The 12,997-nt window shown below is 44.1% G+C and overlaps 1 protein-coding gene across 1 annotated transcript in view; it reads left to right on the top strand.

The window, feature by feature from the left end:
• The window catches only part of WDR27 (WD repeat domain 27), a 150,689-nt gene that overhangs the window by 45,568 nt on the left and 92,124 nt on the right, over window positions 1-12,997 (top strand).

The following is a 12,997-nucleotide window of genomic DNA, read 5'->3' on the forward strand; positions in this document are numbered from 1 at the left end:
CAGTGATGTGAAGCAGCCTTCAGGGGCCAGTAGTTTCTCTTTTTAGGACGCAGCTACTCTGTGTTAGAGACGTAGCTTAGAACTACCTACAGCTGAGGGCTGCAGACCTGAGATTGGAGGAGGTGCCGTGTTGATGAATTCATTGTCTCATAGTTTAGTTTAAAAGACACTTTGCTACCCAAAAGTACATCTAAGAGATTTATGAGAAAAGCTTTTGTTTTTAAGACTCATCTACAATTTTGATTTTTGATATATTTTGAATGACATTCCAAATGAAGGGTTTAATTTATAATGCCTTCTGAAATATGCATTATGATTTCAAGAGTATTATTGCTTAAAAATTTTTTTTTTTTTAGTGCTAGCATTTATTTTTGAGAGAGAGAGAGAGCAAGTGCACAAGCCGGGGAGGGGCAGAGAGAGAGGGAGACATAGAATCCGAAGCAGGCACCAGGCTCTGGGCTGTCAGCACAGAATCTGACACGGGGCTCGAACCCACAAACCGTGAGATCACGACCTGAGCCGAAGTCGGATGCTTAACTGACTGAACCACCCAGGCGTCTTAAGAGTGTTATTGTCTTTAAGTGAAGTCTTACTGGATTGGTTAAAAAGTCTTTGTTATCTATAATTTCAACACACTATTCCAGGTTTCCTTTAAATTTCTGTTTAATGGGGCAGGTGTGGTCTGATAACTCTGCAAAGTTTTGTAGCTGGTTTGCCTGGGAAAGGGCACCAATTCTGGAGCGCGGACTTGCACCCTCCCGAGGCAGACGCTGTCCTTCTGGATAAACGGGTGCGGGAGCTGTTGGGTCCAGAGTCAGACTTTGTCCACGTGTAGGCAGACCTGTGGCTCCTGTGGGTGGTCCCCGAGAGCTGTCAGTCTTCATGGCTCCGTAGGTGTGGCCGAGGGGTGTCAGTGAGCCTGGGTCAAAGTCAGAGCATTGGGATGGGGACAGGGAGATGCCAGGGGAGGGTGGCAGACCTGAGAGATGTGACATTGTCGCTTGCTCCCATTTTGTGGGCATCCTTGGTCTTGCGGGGAGGCCCTTTGAAGGCTCAGACGGGCATCTCATCTCCAAGGTCTTCGCAACACTGTGCCCTTGGAGGTTAATCATTTTGTACATTTCGCATTTTGGCAGGAGAAGGTTTTTCCCATTTGCAGACACCATGGGTGGAAAACACCAGCCTGAAGAAAGGTGTTGAGGAGAGTAGTATTTATGTACTTCTTCCTGTATTTGTACAGACTCTTATGTAAAAACGGAACAAAGACATTTTAAACCCTGGGCGGTAGGTCTCCCAGACGAATGAAGCAATTCTTTTGAAGAATTTTGTAACATTTTATGAGGTTACTAAAATAGCAGACTTTAAAAACATACGGCATGTGAGTCATAGCAGCTCTGTGTGAAGATATCCCGTGTCTTCTGGGAAGGCTGCGAGGGAAGGGGGTCAGCTCGTTAATGGCAGGAGTGGGCAGGACCACCTTGTCATCGTGGATCTTCTGTTGCTAATTTCACAGTAAGATCTGTCAAGATTGGGTTTAAGATTGATTATTAAACCTTACGAATTTCTGGACCTTTAAATGAATTTGATAATTGAGCCACATTTAAAATGATTGTTAACCTAATATCTGTCTTATTTTTTAGGCATTATGATATATTTATTTTTATTTTATTTTTTTTAATGTTTATTTTTGAGAGAGAGAGAGACAGAGTACGAGTGGGAGAGGGGCAGAGAGAGAGAGAGAGGGAGGGAGACAGAGAATCGGAAGCAGGATCCAGGCTCTGAGCTGTCAGCACAGAGCCCGACGTGGGGCTCGAACCCACGAATTGTGAGATCATGACCTGAGCCGAAGTCAGATGCTTATCCAACTGAGCCACTCAGGCGCCCCAATGATTTCTTTTAAATTCGGGTGCAACTCAGGTGTTGATAGGTGACGTTTTGATGTCAAATTTTGGAGGATAATTGTGACTTGTTGAAGTTGTTGAGTGGAACTTTCCGGCAAAGGCCTTGGACTTTCAGTGCAGACGGTCACCTTTGTGGCACCTAGAACAATCCTCTTGCTTAGAATCTGCTCACTCAGGACTTGCCAATTTGAATCACGGCTAACTGTTAACCAGCAGAAGCAGTTCCTTATTTAGGAAATGACACACAAATGCAGGGGGCAGTGGGCTTCTTAAACAGACCCACCAGCACATAGGTTTTGGGGTTAAGTTTTGACAAATAGCCTTGAAAAATGTTTAAGGTATTATTCTCTAAATGCAATCTATAAAATTTATCTAGATATAAAAATTTCCAACATTCATGTCTCTCTCTTGAAATGTTATAAAGTTAGATATTTGGTCAGTTTTTCTAGAATTTCTGTGGGTCCTTGTTAATACAACAGGTGAGAATTGACTAATTTTACCCAATATTTCCATTCTTGAGTTAGAATGTTTCAGTAAGATAAATGTGGATTTCATGTGTGATGTTCTTTTATGTTGTAATTGTTGCATTTCAAATATTTCTCACCATTTCTCACACTTGTTACTTTTTGTCTCTGATATGAATTAATAGAAAAAGATTTTTTCACTTAATTTTTGAGCTTATTCCACATGATTCTTTATTAGAGGGAGTCGTTTCAGAGCCAGTCACCCCACCACCAGCACCGTCACCACCGTCATCACTGATGGCGTTTTGGGGTGATGGGGGGTTCGTAGCCGATGGCCAGGAAAGAGAGACAGGCCCCGCTGTCACCACTGTCATCATCACTATCACAGTATCATTTTTTGTTTATGGAAAGTGGTTTATGAACATTTCCCTTGTGAGGCTCTATTTTCTTTTTCTTTTACTTGTTCTGTTCTTTATTTCTTTCTGGGGTTTATCACAGAGCCATGAAGACTTCACCTACATGAAACTTGTGTATCAGAGCTCAGTCTGATATTTTTTTTTTCCATCTGGCTCCAAATTTGTTTTTAAATGGTTTCAGCTGATTAAATTGGAAGTGCAAGATACAATTTTGGGCTTTTAAATACTTTTTACTTATAAAAAATAAAGCCCTAGCTTTAAAATAACGGTAAAGACAGTTTTTTTTAAACTTAACCGATTTTTCTCATAGGCGATGAGAGATGTGACTGCAGTGATGGGGGCAGGTTTTGTGTCCCTGGAGACTAGAGAAGGCTGCGTTTGCCTGGGACTGTGTGGTGTCTCATGTTGTCAGGTAGAAGTCGATTCTATGAGGGGTTTGAGGCTACAGAGAATAGAGAGGTTGCCCGCGTCCATGCAGTTGTGAGTCTGGGCTGAAAGCCGGGCTCCTGTAGACAGACTCCTGCACGTGAGCCGTGGACGTGGGCCGATGTGCAGTGTCCCTGCGAGTGTGCCCCGTGCTGTGTGTCGCGGAGGCCGCACGTGAGGGAGTGACTTCCGGGAGAATCTGCACGCAGACTCTGCTGCTCTCCTGCGTCATCCCATCTGGTGGCCTCAGGTGTTGGCGTGGACCTCCGGTCTCAGGCTGGGCCCAGGCCCTTTCGTTGTTCCGTAGGCGGCTTCTGTGGGACGCCTTGAGGCCCGGTGATTTTTGGCTCTGTAGGGGGCACTCGCCAGGACAGGAGGCAAATCCCAGACGTTTCCCTGTTGCGCACGTAGAGGTGAACATGCCGTAGCTGGTGTGTGCTGAGCTGCCCCACGTCCGCACGTCACGTTCTTAGCAGGCGTGAACTCAGCCTTTCCGGGACCCTGACTCCTAGGCGTGGAAACAGAGACCCGCAGCCCGGTTCCAGAGACGCACCGGCACCGAGTGTGCCCCCGGCAGGCCGTCTGGCCGCAGAGCTTGTGGCGCAAAGCCCCGCGGGAGGCCGTTGTCTGGGAGCCTCCCTGCTGGCTTCTCTGCATCCAGGCTCGGGGCTCCCCCCACCCCGATGAGGAGCCTCATGAGCACAGTGGTGATGCTGTCACTCCACACGTGCAGCACTTACCACTGCGGGGTCTTGGGGGGTGGCCGAGACCAGACGCCCCGGCACCTGCCCCTTTGTCCCCAGCACGCCTGTGGCCTGGACTGTATGAGGGCTTGCATGCACGCACGTGTATGTGTAGGTGTGTGAGCACCTGTGTGTGCGTGTGTGTACGTGTCTGTCTTAACCTATTAACTCATTCATTTAATGTTTATTTGTTAATTTTTGAGGGGGGGAGGGAGGGGCAGAGAGAGAGGGAGACAGAATCCCAAGCGGACTCCACACTGCCAGCACAGAGCCTGATGCGGAGCTTGATCTCGCGAACCCTGGATCGCGACCTGAGCCCAAATCAAGAGTCAGATGCTCAACTGACGGAGCCACCCAGGCGCCCTCAACTAATTCACGTAAACGTGTCTCTGAGCAAGTCTGCACCTGGCCTGTGCTGAGCGCTGGGACATGTGCGTGAAGGGGAGAGCGGTGGCCTCACACTTGAGGACTTTGTATCCTTACAAAAGAAGTGGGTTCACACGACGTCGGACACCCTGTGCCAAGCCTCCTCTGGGGCTCCTTTCCGAGGAGGTGATGTGGGCAGCGGGCACGTGAGGTGGGTGAGGGGCCAGGTATGCATCAGGAGGGCACCGTTCAGGGAACGGGCACCACTCATGCTCCAGCCCATGTGGTGGTGAAGCCAAGAGTGGGCGTCGGGCTGCAGAACCTCTGACTGGGGGCAGGCTTGTTGGCCCTGGTAAGAATCTGGGTTTATTTATGTATTTTAATTTTTTTTTAACTTTCTATAATTTATTTATTTTTTATAATTCACATCCAAGTTGCACATTGTGCAACATGATTTCAGGAGTAGATTCCTTAAGCCCCTTACCCGTTTAGCCCATACCCCCTCCTCAACCCCTCCAGCAACCCTCTGTTTTCTGTATTTAAGAGTCTCTTGTGTTTTGTCCCCCTCCCTGTTTTTATATTATTTTTGCTTCCCTTCCCTTATGTTCATCTGTTCGGATCTTAAAGTCCTCATGTGAGTGAAGTCATATGATATTTGTCTTTCTCTGACTAATTTCACTTAGCATAATACCCTCCAGTTCCATCCATGTAGTTGCAAATGGCAAGATTTCATTTTTTTTTTGATTGCTGAGTAATACTCCACTGTATATATGAACCACGTCTTCTTTATCCATTCATCCATCAATGGACATTTGGGCTCTCTCCATACTTTGGCTATCGTTGATAGTGCTGCTATAAACACTGGGGTGCATATGCCCCTTCAAAACGGCACACCTGTATCCCGTGGATAAATGCCTAGTAGTGCCATTGCTGGGTCGTAGGGTAGTTCTATTTTTAATTTTTTGAGGAACCTCCACACTGTTTTCCAGAGTGGCTGCACCAGCTTGCATTCCCACCAGCACTGCAAGAGATCCTCTTTTTCCACATCCTCACCAACATTTGTTGTTGCCTGAATTGTTAATGTTAGCCATTCTGACAGGGGTAAGTTGGTATCTCATGGTGGTTTTGATTTGTATTTTTCTAATGATGAGTGATGTTGAGCATTTTTTGTGTTGGTTAGCCATCTGGGTATCTTCTTTGGAGAAGTGTCTATTCATGTCTGTTGCCCATTTCTTCACTGGATTATTTGTTTTTTGGGTGTTGAGTTTGGTTAAGTTCTCTATAGATTTTGGGTACTAACCCTTTATCTGATATGTTGTTTGCAAGTATCTTCTCCCCTTCTGTTGGTTGCCTTTTAATTTTGTTGATTGTTCCCTTCAGCGTGCAGAACCTTTTTCTCTTGATGAGGTCCCAATAGTTCATTTTTGCTTTTGTTTCCCTTGCCTCCAGACATGTGTTGAGTAAGAAGTTGCTATGGCCGAGGTGAAAGAGGTTTTTGCCTGCTTTCTTCTCTAGGATTTTGATGGCTTCCTGTCTTACGTTTAGGTCTTTCATCCATGTTGAGTTTATTTTTGTGTCTGGTGTAAGAAAGTGGTCCAGGTTCATTCTTCTGCATGTCGCTGTCCAGTTTTCCCAGTACCATTTGCTGAAGAGACTGTCTTTATTCCGTTGGATACTCTTTCCTGCTTTGTCGAAGATTAGTTGGCCATACGTGTGTGGGTCTATTTCTGGGTTCTCTATTCTGTTTCGCTGCTCTGAGTGTCTGTTCTTGTGCCAGTACCATACTGTCTTGATGATTACAGCTTTGTAATACAGCTTGGAGTCCAGAATTGTGATGCCTCCAGCTTTGGTTTTCTTTTTCAAGATTGCTTTGGCTATTTGGGGTCTTTTCTGGTTCCATAGACATTTTAGGATTGTTTGTTCTAGCTCTGTGAAGAATGCCAGTGTTATTTTGATAGGGATTGCCTTGAATATGTAGAGTGCTTTGGGGAATATTGACATTTTAACAATATTTGTTCTTCCTATCTAGGAGCATGGAATCTTTTTCCATTTTTTTGTGTCTCCTTCAATTTCATTCATAAGCTTTCTATAGTTTTCAGTGTATAGATTTTTCACCTCTTTGGTTAGATTTATTCCTAGATATTTTATGGTTTTTGGTGCAGTTGTAAATGGGATCGATTCCTTGATTTCTCTTTCTGTTGCCTCATTGATGGTGTATGGGAGTGCAACAGATTTCTGTACGTTGATTTTATATCCTGCACCTTTGCTGAATTCGTGGATCGGTTCTAGCAGTTTTTTGGTGGAATCTTGGGTTTTCCATAGAGAGTGTCATGTCATCTATGAAGAGTGAAAGTTTGACCTCCTCCTGGCTGATTTGGATGCCTTTTATTTCTTTGTGTTGTCTGATTGTTGAGGCACAGACTTCCAATACCATGCTGAACAATAGTGGCGAGAGTGGACATCCCTGTTGTGTTCCTGACCTTAGGGGGAAAGCTCTCAGTTTTTCCCCATTGAGGATGATATTAGCAGTGGGTCGTTCATATACGGTTTCTATGATCTTGATGTATGATCCTTCTATCCCTACTTTGAGTGTTTTTATTAAGAAAGGATGCTGTATTTTGTCAAATGCTTTGTCTGCATCTATTGAGAAGGTCATGTGGTTCTTGTCCTTTCTTTTATTGATGTGATGTATCACATTGATTGCTTTGTGGATATTGAACCAGCCCAGTATCCCAGGTATAAATCCCACTTGGTCGTGGTGAATAGTTTTTTTTTAACGTATTGTGGGATCTGGTTGGCTAGTATCTTGTTGAGGATTTTTGCATCCATGTTCATCAGGGAAATTGGCCTATAGTTCTCCTTTTTAGTGGGGTCTTTGTCTGGTTTTGGTATCAAGGTAATGCTAGCTTCACAGAAAGAGTTTGGAAGTTTTCCTTCCATTTCTATTTTTTGGAACAGCTTCAAGAGAACAGGTGTTAACTTTTCTTTAAATGTTTGGTAGAATTCCCCTGGAAAGCCATCTGGCCCCGGACTCTTGCTTTTTGGGAGATTTTTGATTACTAATTTGATTTCTTTACTGGTTATGGGTCTGTTCACGTTTCTATAACTTCCTGTTTCGGTTTTGGTCATTTATGTGTTCCTAGGAATTTGTCCATTCCTTCCAGATTGCCCATTTTATTGGAGTATAATTGCTTGTAATATTCTCTTATTATTGTTTATATTTCTGCTGTGTTGGTTGTGATCTCTCCTGTTTCATTCTTGATTTTATTTATTTGGGTCCTTTCCTTTTTCTTTTTGATCAAACTGGCTAGGGGTTTATCAATTTTGTGAATTCTTTCAAAGAACCAGCTTCTGGTTTCATTGATCTGTTTATTTTGGTTTCGATAGCATTGATTTCTGCTCTAATCTTTATTATTTCCTGTCTTCTGCTGTATTTGGGTTTTATTTGTTGTTCTTTTTCCAGTTCTTTAAGGTGTAAGGTTAAGTTGTGTATCTGTGACCTTTCTTCTTCTTTAGGAAGGCCTGGATTGCTATATACTTCCCTCTTATGGCCACCTTTGCTGCATCCCAGAGGTTTTGGGCTGCGGTGTTAGCATTTTCATTGGCTTCCATGTACTTTTTAATTTCCTCTTTAACTTCTTGGTTAGCCCATTCATTCTTTAGCAGGATGGTCTTTAATCTCTTAAGTATTTGTTATCTTTCCACATTTTTTCTTGTGGTTGATTTTGAGTTTCATAGCCTTGTGGTCTGAAAATACGCACGGTGTGATCTCAAGCTTTTTGTACTTATTGAGGGCTGATTTGTGTCCCAGTATGTGATGTATTCTGGAGAATGTTCTATGTGCACTGGAGAAGAGTGTATATTTCACTGCTTTAGGATGAAATGTTCTGAATATATCTGTTAAGTACATTTGGTCCAGTGTGTCATTCAAAACCATTGTTTCCTTGTTGATTTTATGTTTAGATGATCTGTCCATTGTTGTAATTGGGGTGTTGATGTCTCCTACTATTATGGTATTATTATCAGTGAGTTTCTTTATGTTTTTGACTAATTGATTTATATATTTGGGTGCTCCACATTTGGAGGCTAAATGTTTACAATTGTTAGGTCTTCTTGGTGGATAGACCCCTTAATTATGATATAATGCCCTTCTTCATCTCTTGTTAGAGTCTTTATTTTAAAGTCTAGATTGTCTGATACGAGTATGGATACTCCGGCTTTCTTTTGGCAATCATTACCATGATAGATGGTTCTTCATCCCCTTGCTTTCAATTTGAAGGTGTCTTTAGGTCTAAAGTGGGTCCCTTGTAAACAGTATATAGATGGATCCTGTTTTCTTATCCATTCTGTTACCCTATGTCTTTTGATTGGAACATTTAGTCCATTGACATTTAGAGTAAGTACTGAAAGATATGAATTTATTGCCATTATGTTACTTGTAGAGTTGGAGTTTCTGGTGGTGTTCTCTGGTCCTTTCTAGTCTTTGCTGATTTTGGTCTGTTTTTGTTTTTGTTTTAACGTCTTTCCTCCCCTCAGAGAGTCCCCCTTAAAATTTCTTTCAGGGCTGGTTTAGTGGTCATGAACTCCTTTAATTTTTGTTTGGGAAACTTGTATTCTGAATGACAGCCTTGCTGGATAAGTAATTTTTGGCTGCATATATTTCTGCTCCTGGGGATTCGCCCTTCCCACCAGAGCACTGCCAGGTATGGAGCTGTGGAATTTAAGATTCTGCACTGCCCCTGTTGATAGAGTCTTAGTGGAATTTAAACCCTCTCCTTTCTCCTTTCTCCCATTTTAGTTCAGTCCCTTGTGTACTCTTTGTTTCTCTCCAGCTGATTTCGGGAGGGTGGATGCTATCCCATACCCTCCCCGTCTCTGTCCTGTCTCCACAAGCAAAAACAGCTCCTTGCCCCCCTCCCGCGGCTTCTCTCTCCCGCAGCTGGCCTCCCCGCGCCGCGTACCTGGTGAGTTCTGTGGTTCAGGTTGCGCACATCGTTTTCTAGGTGTGCAGGGTGGTTGTGTTGACCTGGCTGTATTTCAGGGATGAGAGATGCAAAAAAGCCTTCCGGGCTGCTCCGCCCTCTCGGCCCTGCTCCCAGAATCTGGGTTTCTGGCAGGTACCTGGCAACCGTGGTGAAGGTGGGGCAAGAAGGGGAGTGGCCTCACTGATTCTTGCGCCCGTGGGCGTGAGCCGCGTGCGCAGACGCGTGATGCGGCCGTAAGGCCCAGCTGCGCTCCGCCCCGTGCGCCCCTCGGCAGTGGTGACTGGCACCCCGCAGACGCGGTTGTGCTCTGTCAGCTCCCGCCGGCCAGGAGGCAGGCTGGACAGGGAAGGGGGGACGTGCTCGCGGGCAGCAGCACCGGCCAGTCGGGGCCCCCTTCGGGGCCTCGCTCGGCTCAGGGGTGACGGCGCCGGCTTCTGAGGTCCCCTTCGCCGCCGGTGTTCCTGGCCTCGCAGCTGCGGCCGTGTCCCCGTGTACCGCCTGCTCCTCCGGCCGCGAGCGGCTTCGTGGCGGGGCCTCCGGCTGCGCTCTTTGGCTGGCTCAGCGCTCCCACGTGCGGCCGCCGCTCCCACGGTGGGCTCGGGGGTGGGACCCGGAGAGGCCGGCTTCGGCGGTCCTGGTGGGACACGGTGGCCTCCCGCTGGCAGCGCCCCGTGGCTCAGCCTGGCTTCAGGGAGTGGGCTCAGGCTGGCGGCCGTGTCCTGATGGACTCCCGGGTCTCCGTGACAGTGTCTGCGTTTAGGTGGCACCCAGACGGAGGGCTAGGAATCTTCGCCCCAGAGACATCCGGGAAGACCGTGTGGCCGCCGGCAGCCGGCGCGGAACCTTGTGAAGATCCGGCTTCCCTGCCCCTTGGGTGACAGCGTGACCATTCCGTGTGTTCCTCTCTCATCAAGGCCTCTTTTTGTTACGAGTTACGTTGCACGTGCTTTAGGAAACTGCGTCAAGTTTCTTCCCCGTTGAGTAGCAGCGTGTGCAGTGACCGAGTGTTCCCCAAACTGACATGGTCTTTCAGTGACTGTGATATTTTGGGGACCATTGTGGTGTGCTCTTGGATGAGAGGTGGGAGGGAAAATAGTCCTGAGGTTTCCAGTGGGAACACAACTGGTTTTACTTCCTGAGAATAACCTTCTGAATGGTGTATGATGGGAGGGGAGTGGGATGTAAGGCTCCAGAGGCTCCCAGTGTTTTAGTAGCTTGTTTTCTTAAACTTCTGTCGAATTTTTGTTCAGTTACACCACATACATCAAAGTGTTCCAACTAGCTGCAGCCATATGGGAGCTGCTACCCAGGAATTGTCACGGAACAAGTCCCAATTTAGGAGAAGCACAAATGCTAAGTGGCCCAAATGTCGTATTTCCAGGAAAGTGTAAAATAGATCTTTGCTAATTTCTTTTAAGCTTAGGACCCGCAGAGCTACATGCGTCACACATCAGTAATGCCCTTTTGCAAGCATCCCAGTGCACGGTCCCAAGAATTGCCCCTGCGGTCGCTGGACAAGTTTATCACATTAACAAGAGTACCATATGCATCAAAAAGCGAGGGCCACAGTTTCCTCTCTTTAAATTGTGTTATATCATTGAGTAGCTTATTTTTACAATGAAAACACATACATCTTTTATGGCTTATTGATCACTTTAAAAATCATAGTGCTTTTTTTCATATATATATTAAACACTTGACTATTACTTTTGTTTCTGTGCCTACATTAGATATATGCATTTTTGTGATGTAAATACATAACGCTAGACAGCTAATTTGAATTGGAAAATTAAATATGTAAAGCTTTAACTAGTTTTCTAACAAAAACATATTATCACACAGAAAACTTTAGTTTCTCAGAAATAATGGTCACTAGGGGTGCCTGGGTGGCTCAGTCGGTTAAGTAGCTGACTTCAGCTCAGGTTATGATCTTGTGGCCCTTGAGTTCGAGCCCCGTGTCGGGTTCTGTGCTGTCATGACAGCTCAGAGCCTGGAGGCTGCTTTGGATTCTGTGTCTCCCTCTTTCTTTGCCCCTCTTCTGTTCACGCTCTCTCTCTCTCTGTCTCTCTCTCAAAAAATAAATAAACGTTGAAAAAAATTAAGAAGTAATGTTCACTAAAATCCATATAATTGCCTTAAAATATATTGCTTTATCTTTAGATCTTGTAGTTTTATTTTTTTAAAGAAATGAAATGGTTATGGATAGACAGTTCTGCTCTTTCTGTCTCCTCCTTTGATAACCACAACTGAATTTGGTGTGGATCTTTTGCAAGTATGTGTTCAGAAATATGTCCGGTGTTGTGTGGTACATTGTTCTCTTAGATACTAGCAGCAAAGTACCTATTTCTGCTGCCTGATTTTAATTCCCATTATAGGTATGAATTTCATCCATTTCTGTGAATTTATGGTGTACACATTTAAGCCTACAAAGTTCCCCTCAATACTGCGTAAGCTGCAGTTTCCAGGTTTTAGCATGTGGTATTTATTATTTAGCAGTAAATATTTTCTAATGTCCATTATGATTTTTTTAACCTAGGCTTTATTTAGATGTGCTTTTAGATTTCCACATATATAAGCTTGTTTTCAGGAATCTTCTTGTTACTGATTTCTAATTTTATGGCATTGTATTCAGAGCACACGCTCTATATAACAGAGTCTCTTCTGTCTGGTAAGATTTTTGTACTTACTGAGAATCTGACTCTCTGGTTGGTTTTTATAGGTGTGTGTGTGTGTGTGTGTGTGTGTGTGTGTGTGTGTAACGAATAAGCTCTTGGAACATGTTTGCATAGATATCTATTGGCCCAACATTATTAAGTATATTCAAATTATTCAAGATTTACTAATTTTTTTGTACTCTTGGTTTTTTTTTAAGTAGAGAAATGTAGTTAAGATCTTTGTCTCTCTGACTGTAATCGTGTCACTTTCTTCTTATAATTCTATTAATTTTAGCCTTATGTATTTACAGGCTATATTATTGGGTATATTTACGTCAGACTTCTTATATTTTATAGTACTTATAAACTGTTTTTAATTAGGTCTTATTTGCCTTACATCTATTTCTTCTAGTACTTATGCAATCCATCTTGCCTTCTTTTATTTAATACATGCTGTTTTTCTCCTACCTTTCACATTCAGCCTTTAAAAATAATATGTTTTAAGTGTTTTTCTTGAAGTCCAACTAAGAATTTTTTTACTTGTTTCGTCTGTTTGCGATTACTGTGATTGCTCATACATTTGATCTTATTTTGTGCATTGTCTTCTACGTTAAAGAAAAAAAACCTTCTGCACTGTCTATTTATCATGAATTTTCTTTGCTTCTTCATTTCTTCTTCCTTAGCCTCTATTGGACTGATTGAAAACATTTTTAACTCTCCTTTTATCCCTGTGAAAGCTTTCAGTTTTTTACTGGTTGGCTTCAGGAGACTAGCAATGTTGTAAGGTACTTTAAATATACAATCATCTGCCCGTCTGCCTTTCTGTGAAACTATGTCTGTGTTTTATTCTTCTCATACTCAGTGCCTTGCAAAGTGCCCACTGTTTAGTAGATGATCCCTGAATGTTGCTGGATGTCTGTTGAATTGTCGGGATGTTATGAGTGACCTTGTGTCGGCTCGTGGACCGCTAATCCACATTGAGATCAGGAGCTGGATGGCCGTGAGAGGATTCCTGATTCCTCTGTCTCGTGTTTGTCACCTG

This window comes from Acinonyx jubatus, chromosome B2, assembly GCF_027475565.1.
Source record: "Acinonyx jubatus isolate Ajub_Pintada_27869175 chromosome B2, VMU_Ajub_asm_v1.0, whole genome shotgun sequence".
Taxonomy (NCBI): Eukaryota; Metazoa; Chordata; class Mammalia; order Carnivora; family Felidae; genus Acinonyx; species Acinonyx jubatus.